We start from the raw sequence: 7973 nt of genomic DNA, 5'->3' as shown, positions 1-7973 counted from the left end.
GTGACAGGGGGGAGCTCCTCAACCCCCTGATGGGCCCTGCTCTGTGCATGACAGGGGGCAGCGCCCCAACTCCCCAATCAGCCCTGCTCTGAGCCCGACCAGGGGCTGCACCTAGGGATTGGGCCTGCCCTCTGCCACCCGGGAGCAGGCCTAAGCCAGCAGGTCGTTATCTCCTGAGGGGTCCCAGACTGCAAGAGGGCACAGGCCGGGCTGAGGGACCCCCCCCCATACCCCCCCGAGTGCACAAATTTTTGTGCACCGGGCCTCTAGTCAAGTATAACGTCAGTGTCAAGTGTGGCACCATCACCCCTGATGAGAAGAGGGTTGAGGAGTTAAAGTTGAAACAGATGTGGAAGTCACCAAATGGTGCCATCCGGAATATTCTGGTGGTACTGTCTTCAAGGAAACTATTATCTGCAAAAATATCCCCCTGGCCTGTGAGAGGATGGTAAAATCCATCATCATAGGCCGCCATGGGTATGGGAATCAGTACAGAGCAACTGATTTTGTTGCTTCTGGGCCTGCAAAAGTAGAGATAATCTACACACCAAGTGATGGATCCAAAGAAAAGACGTATCTGGTACATAACTTTGAAGAGGGTGGTGGTGTTGCCATGGGAATGTACAATCAAGATAAGTCAATCCAAGAGCTCACACATAGTTCTTTCCAGATGGCTCTAAGAGTTGGCCTTTGTATCTGAGCACCAAAAACACTATTCTGAAGAAATATGATGGGTGTTTTAAAGACATCTTGCAGGAGATCTATGACAAGCAGCACAAATCCCAGTTTGAGGCCCAGAAGATCTGGTCTGAGCATAAGCTCATCGATGACATGGTGGCCCAAGCCATGAAGTCAGAGGGAGGCTCCATCTGGGCCTATACAAACTACAATGGCGCCACACAGTCTGATTCCATGGCCCAAGGTTACGGCTCTCTTGGCATGATGACCAGCGTGCTGATTTGTTCAGATGGCAAGATGGTAGAAGCAGAGGCTGCCCATGGGACATGTAATGCATGTACCAGGAGGGACAGGAGACATCTACCGGTCCCATTGCTCCCATTTTTGCCTGGACCAGAGGGTTAGCCCACAGAGCTAAGCTTGATAACAACAAAGAGCTCGGCTGCTTTGCAAAGGCTTTGGGAGACGTCTGTATTGAGACCATCGAGGCCAGCTTCACGACCAAGGACTTGGCTGCTTGCATTAAAGGCTTACCCAACGTTCTGACTACTTGAATACGTTTCAATTCATGGACAAACTCAGAGAAAACTTGAAGATAAAACCAGCGCAGGCCAAACTTTAAGGTCGCTCCTTGGCTTAAGAGGACAAGTGTGTTTTGGTAACTAGGTCCATTGGTTTACATTTTTCTGTTTAACGCTCAAGGGAAGGGCAAAATCAATTTTCTTTTTAGTAGTCAGAGATTATCTTTTCTATAAGTTTACAGCCTTTTTCTTATACATACAGTTATGCCACTCCAAGAATGTGACTGGGACTTTTTAACTTTAAATTATATTTTCTACTAGTAGCTTAGGAATTACTTTAGTGCTGATTTGTACCCTGTCACTTTTGCTCATGTTCCAATATAAATGACCAAAATGAAGAGTGCTTGAATGGTAAACTACAGCCACAGTTTTGGTCCCTAAAATTGTGTAAAGTAGAAATTCACTTCCTTCCCTACTCTTCGTGGCCTGGGCTCTGGGTGCTGTTGGTGTAACAGGTGTCCCATCATGTGAGGTCCAGCTGCACCTTAAACTTGCACAAGGATTGAAACGAAGAGCATGGGTGCAACTAAAACATGTTAAAGACACAGCAGTCCCTTGTGTCAAGAGCTCTAACAGAATGTTTCGAAACGTTAAATGTGTCTGAGGCCACTGGAGAGCTTGTGATACAGGAATACTCCCTGGGGCTTGTCCTGGGCTTGTCTCCTCCTCTGGGCCTGTGAGCCTGTGTATTATGCTGCCCCAAACACACATTTCATTCAAGTGCAATAATACGAGCTGCACCTTTTTTGGATTTCTGGCCTGTTTTATTTCCTTTATATAAATGTGATTTTTCAGAAGTTCATTTTAAACACTATTCTAGTCTGTTCTTCATCTGCACTATTACTTTTAAGTAAAATTAAGTGCTAATGACTGAAAAGGAAAAAAAAAAAAGGGAATAATCCAGCTGTAGATGGACAAAATGTCTATTCCAAGACTCTTTTGATAATTGGGATAACTTGGCAGATATGTGTTTATTGAGAATTAAATTATAATCAAAGACAGATAGTTTCTGAAGCCAGACTGCCAGAATTCAAATCTCAGCTCTGCCACTGACTAGCTGTGTGATTCTGGGTATATTATTTAACTTATCATGCCTCAATTTTCTTGTCTATCAGATGACAAGAGTAGCCTACCTCATAGGGTTGTTTTGGATATTAAATAAGTTATGCAACAGTTCTGTACAAAGTGTTCAATGAATGTGAGCTATTGCCCAAATCTCTGGAGTCCTTCCACTCAGAACTTTTTCCTTTTCTCTATTTTCCTCTATAAGCTAGAAGACACTTTTCTTAAAAAGGTAATAATAGGGCAGTACCAGTATTTACCCACTGGTCTTCTATTATATAAGGTAAAATCATGGAGCTGGTCAGGGGAGGCCTGCTTACCTCTGACCTACATAGATCCAGCCTCTTTGCTGACATCGTTTGTGGTTTCTGCATTCGCTGACATGAAAGCACCACACAGATTCTCTCCTGCAGTACAGTATGCCTCAGAAAGCAATGAGGAAATGCTTTGAGGACTCTGAGCCCCTTAGATGGAGACTGGTGGGTGAGCTGCTTTAATCTCCTGTCCCATTCCCTCTAAACAAAACGCTTTTAGCCAGGCAAGATGCTTCGAGGTTCTCAATGAGTAAGCCAATCGGGGCCCATTTGTCCGAGTCTAAGCAGAAGCTTTTGGCAGGAGCTGCAAAGCACAGTCTCCATCAGAAGCATCTCTAAGTCTGGGCCTTCTATTCCCAGTGATAAAGTGCTGTGCAGTACTACAATTCATTAAGTCACAATGAAGTCTAGTCAATAAGGACTCAAAAATATTGTCCCGTGAGAGATCTCTATGTGCTCACTGTCATTGCAGTTTTTTCACTGTAAATTAATTTTCCTTCAGTTAAATAAATGACTGATCTTACTACATTTGCTAGCAGTATGAATGGTGAATAAGAGAAAGTGGGCTTTAAGAAGTAGGCCTCTGTTGGTTTTTAAAAATATATTAGGAGTGAATGAGTCTGATGCTCAAAAAATGTAAGTTGTTTGCTTCCCTCAGTGGGAGGGGACAGAGAAAGCATCTGCTACCATGTGGCCAGGCCACCTCTCATCTTCAGCAACAGCTCAAGCAACAGCAAGTTTCAGCTTTTAATCCTTCTATAATTTAGGCTCAGTGTTGCACCTGAATACTTTCTGGGATGCTCTGAGAAATTTAATCCAAAAATTCTGGTCAAGTAAAATACATTTATAGTAGATCGAAAAGAAAGTCTATGGTAGATCAAAACCTTTTTAAAACTAGAAGTCACTTGACCTTGACATTTACATAGCACCTACACAACAAATGCACATAAAACCAATTAATAATTCAGATAATCACCTAACTCTTTAATAATAATAAACCACTGGGTTCTGGTGTAAAAGTCTATAGGTAATTCATGATGATGCAGTTTGTCATTACAAAATATTTACTTGAATGTTTATACCACACCAGGCACCGTTGGGTTTTATGGAAGCCTAGAGGCCCAGTGCACAATTAAATCGTGAGCATGTAGGGTCCCCTAGGCCTAGCCTGCCATCAGGGCCATGTCCATCACCCCACGATGCCCCGCAACGCCTCGCACGCTCCGTAGACGCTGCTGGTGCCCTGCCCCGCCCGTCGTGACAACCGCTGCTCATTTGGTCGTGATGCCGTAACGGCCAAGGCCTTTTATGATATAGATGATGATGAGTGAAACACAGTTCTGCTGTAAAGGAGTGGCATTCTAGGGAGAAAGGAGGAAGGCATATACTTAATTATAAAACTAGGTAGTTTAAAGTCAATTCAGCCTAGAGTAAGTCCTCTTGAAATTTATGGCATCATCATTCCAATGCATGTCCTTGGCATATGTCAGGATGCCCACGAAGGGAAGCTTGTATCCAACAAAGAAGAGTCAGGCATAGAATGCCCACTAAGTGTGAGGGTACTTCATTCCACACATCACTGACAATAAAGAGACGCTCAGAATTCCTGAACTATGTCCATTTGTACTGCGTGGCCTCCTGCACAGCTGTAGAGACTCTGGAATTCAACTCAGTAGAAGAAGCTAGACTCTGGGGCCTTCCCCACGCTGCCTCCCAAATGCTAACTTAGAAAATGATACCAGCTCTGCTGGAGTTTCTATATTCTTTTGGCAGAAAAATAGGTCAACTCAGCTCAAGTCTGTGACAACAGCCTAAGAGAGAAAACGGTCTTGTTCTTTGGGACATTCTTCCATTACACTACCTCATGTAGTACAGGGACAGTGGGCCTAAAGGCTCCACCCAAACAATGACCTCGAGGTCTAGTGAGGTGCAACTGGGCCCCAAAACTACAAGTGTTTGCAGAAAAGGGCTGAAAGGAAAGACTCGGTTTCCTTCATCTGAACCTGAAACTTTACCTATAGGATGTCTAAGCTAAGAAAAGACTAAACAACCTTATGAATCCATTTTCTCCCAGGCCTTATCCCTGAGACAGCATTCTCTGGTGGGCCTTTGGGATTGAGGCAAGGCTGAGCACTGGGATATCCTTGAGGGCAGGAGAGATCAGACTGGTAACATAGCCATCATCTACTCACTTCCTAGACTGGGTTGTTCCTCATTTTCTGTACTTAATTTTACAAAAATTTTTATTCCCACTTAAGGAATTATTTGTCTGGGATTAAAAAATGACCACATCTATAATAATAAATGGGTAATATGCTAATTAGACTGGACATCCTTCTGGACGACCTTCCAGATGAAGCTGGGGCTGCAAGGGAAGCCTGGGTTCCGGGTGCCAGAGGGAAGCCCGTGCCGGCAGCCAGGGGAAGGAAGGCCTACTCTTGCACGAATTTTGTACATCAGGCCTCTAGTTTAGGATAATTAAGTTGGTGTTCTCTGAGTTTTTAAACTTTCATGTTAACTTGGATCATATTACAAATATTCTTTCTAAGTAGTTAAATGCAACAAAGTTTATTTCTAAGCATTAACAGCCAATGTGGTTGCCAGCATGGTTAGCTATTCGGCCAGCACTCACAACCTGAAGCCAGCTCTAGTGAGGCTCGTGTAAACACCTGCCATGGTGCCAAGGTGGGGGAAGTAGGGGCCACGCTGCTCACAGGGGTCCCTGAGGATGCTGGGAAGCAGAGGAGGGCTGTCCTTCCTACTGCACTGTGGTGGGCATCCATGGAAATGAGTGATGACTTAACCATTTATTACTTGTGGCTCTAGCAAGTAAACTGATTTCTTTAAACTTCAGCTTCTTAAACTTCATTGGCAAAATGATAAAAGAATAGGTGTCAATGCCAATTCCATAGTACAGTTATAATAGTTCAAATTAGATCAAGTATAGGAAATACTGTGTAAATCGAAAGCCATACAGAAATGTTAATATTATTATTTGAATACTAGTGCACACTCTGGAGGGGTTTTGGTAGTTAGCATTTTAACAAACCTATTCATTTAACACATATTTTGTCCTAAGCCCTGGGTATACAGCACTGAACAAAACCAAAGTCGTATTACCGTCAGGCGACAGTGGAAATGGGGTGTGAGGACACATAAATCCATAATGCCAGATGGTGGGAAGTGCTATGAAAAAATAAAGTCGAGTGATGGGAAAGGGTGATGGGGCAGCCAGGAAAGGCCTCTGTAAGGGGACACCTAACCAGAAACCTCAGGTGAGGTGAGAAGGCCAGCCGTGCAGATATTTGAGAGAACAGGAGTGTGTGTGCTGGGCAGGGAGGCCTGTGTGGGTGGAGCTCAGAAACCAAGGTGAAGAGCAGCAGGAAATGAACTGAAGGGTTAGGAGGGGTATAGGGGGATCACAGTTGTGCCTTGTAGGCCATAATGACGACGACTATTTGAATTTTACTCTAAGTGTAAATGAAAGCCACTGGAGTGGATTCCATTTACTATCTACTTACCACTTACTGAGTCCTACCCCATGCCAGACACTGGACTAGGCTCTAGACAACTGTGAAAAACCATGCTTCATCTTTACTTTCTCTAAGCTCACAGTCTAGAGAAAATAAGGAAGATATATAATGAAAGAAATAATACAATAAAAAGTTTGCTAAGTCCCATGATAAAAGTCCAGAGACACAAAGAATGGTAGAAATTATCTAGATTATTTCTATCACATCCAATTCTTATTCTAATACAGGAGTGGATGGGGGTGGGGTGGGTGGGGGAGGAAGAAGCATTCTAGGCAGAGGAAGTTATTCCAGGGAACCAGAGGAAATTAGGGTGACTAGACTGGAATGGGAGTTAGACTAAAGAGATAGATAGGAGCCAGATCATAAAGGCACTTCTCTGCCACTGTTTTTTTAAGCAGCAGTCCTGAGGTCAACTTAGTTCAGTGATAATCAGCATTTCTAATGTAACGGAATAAAATATATACTGTATACAGTAAAGACAAACTTTGCTTTGTAAAAAAACTTTTGTTCAATTGTGGACGTGTGTGGCAACTCGCGGGTGGCAGGGGAGGCGGGGAATTGCGTGATGGAGGTGCACAGGTGGCGAGGGAAGGAGGAGGCGGGAACCTGATCGGTCCTGATCACCAGCCAGGCCTAGAGACCCTACCGGTGCACGAATTTCATGCACTAGGCCTCTAGTATAGATGATAAATGTGCACGTAAAAATGCTCATCAACATATGTCACTACAGAATTGTAAAATAAAATAAAATACCACATATCTATTAAAATGGCAAAAACTGAAAGCACTGATAACATCAAGTGCTGGTGAGAATGTGGAACCACAGGCTGGTGGGAGTGTTGCTTTCTAAGTGAAGGGGTTCTCTGGCCGTATTTCTAAAATAATCTACCACTTCTGTCCCTAACCTCCTTCCTTATTTACTTTTCTCAGAGCACTTATCATTATCTGACATACTATTTATTAAATCATTAGCTCTAAGGAACACAGTCAGTTACTCTAAAATGCAATTTCCATGTGCCTGTATTTTGTCCAACCCAAGTGGACATACACTCTGTATGTTATTACTTAAAATGAAGACATAATTAAGCAAAACTAAGTAGATTGCTTACTGCATTGTTGCTAAAATGTTCTTTTCTTATGTGCATATTAATGGTGATAAAACAAAACTGTAGATTTTGGATATCTGGTATCTCTTTTCAGTGTTAAATTTTTCTAAGAGCTACTTACCCTACTAACCACTCATTTAAAAAAATACTTATGGTTGATTAATACTTGACAAAGGAGGCAAAAATATACAATGGGGTGAAGATAGCCTATTCAATCAATGGTGCTGGAAAATTGGACAGATATGTCCAAAAAATGAAACCAGACCATCTCTTTACACCACACACAAGAATAAAGACAAAATGGATTAAAGACTTAAATGTTAGACTCAAAACCATAAAAATCCTAAAAGAAAACATAGGCAGTAAAATATCAGACATCAATTGTAGCAATATTTTTTGTGATATACCTCCTCAAGCAAGGAAAACAAAAGGAAAAATGAACAAATGGGACTACATCAAACTAAAAAGTTTTCGCACACCAAAGCAAATCATCAGCCCACTGAATGGGAGAATATATTCACCAATGATATATCTGATAAAAGGTTAATACCCAAAATTTGTAAGAAACTTATAAAATTTGATACAAAAAAACCCCCCAATAAATAAAAAATAAGCAAAGGACCTAAAGAGACAGTTCTCCAAAGAGGACATACAGATAGCCAAGAGACATATGAAAAAACTAGAGGCCCAGTGCACAAC

General features: G+C 42.4%; 1 protein-coding gene and 1 pseudogene across 2 annotated transcripts in view; one reads left to right on the top strand and one right to left on the bottom strand.

Annotated features, from left to right (window-relative positions):
- The window catches only part of LOC102249459, a 4389-nt pseudogene extending 2330 nt beyond the window's left edge, over positions 1-2059 (top strand).
- The window catches only part of SIK3 (SIK family kinase 3), a 270503-nt gene that overhangs the window by 47719 nt on the left and 214811 nt on the right, over positions 1-7973 (bottom strand). The window lies entirely within an intron of this gene.

This window comes from Myotis brandtii, unplaced genomic scaffold (genome assembly GCF_000412655.1).
Source record: "Myotis brandtii unplaced genomic scaffold, ASM41265v1 scaffold105, whole genome shotgun sequence".
NCBI lineage: Eukaryota > Metazoa > Chordata > Mammalia > Chiroptera > Vespertilionidae > Myotis > Myotis brandtii.
This window is presented reverse-complemented; position numbering and strand designations above follow the sequence as displayed.